Source organism: Halyomorpha halys, unplaced genomic scaffold (assembly GCF_000696795.3).
Source record: "Halyomorpha halys isolate HHAL.00 unplaced genomic scaffold, Hhal_1.1 Scaffold1799.1, whole genome shotgun sequence".
NCBI classification, from domain to species: Eukaryota; Metazoa; Arthropoda; class Insecta; order Hemiptera; family Pentatomidae; genus Halyomorpha; species Halyomorpha halys.
Genome location: NW_027115771.1, coordinates 80,512 through 81,257, shown reverse-complemented (window position 1 = coordinate 81,257; position 746 = coordinate 80,512).

Sequence of the window (746 nt, the reverse complement as noted above, 5' to 3'; positions counted from 1 at the left end):
TTATTGTATTTGGTACATCTCTTATATACATTCGATCAGCTGATCCCCTCAGTCAGCTGACATCGTAATAACAGCTGGCTCATACCATAACTTATATATATATTTTAAATAATTGTAATAATTAGAATTAATTTAATTTCCTCAGTTCTTTCTTTTTTTTTATTTACTTTTTTTCATTAGCATAAATTTTTTTTTCTCACTATATCGTGCATGGTAATGGATGAAGAAGCTGCCATCTCTGAAGTAAGTGAATCTGATTCATAATACTTAAAAAGGTGTACTCTTCAGCAGCATCTATGCAATGCTGCCCCCAGTTCCGCTGGGAACTCGGCAAACAAGAAAAAACAAAAAAGGCAAGCAAAAACAGCCTACATCACCCAAAATCCACATTACATTTGCACACTGAAAATTCCAATTCTTCTGCATCAACCATACCTACCGGTAACAATTTAACACCCCCCAATAATTCTACTTGTGAACCCTCGAGCAACTGGGTATTTACAAAACCTATACCACCCTCAATATTTGTCAACAACATACATGATTTCATGGTGTTTAGTAAAGGAATCTCTGAAGTAATTAGACAAACTAATTTTAAGCGTTACTCCAGTATTAAAGACAATATTAAATTTTAATAATGTACCCTATACCTCACGACGGGTTCACCCAACACCCACTGCTCCGACTCATACAAACTACCCAGCCCCTGAGTCACAGCTTCATCCACATCTCAACTACAATCCAAC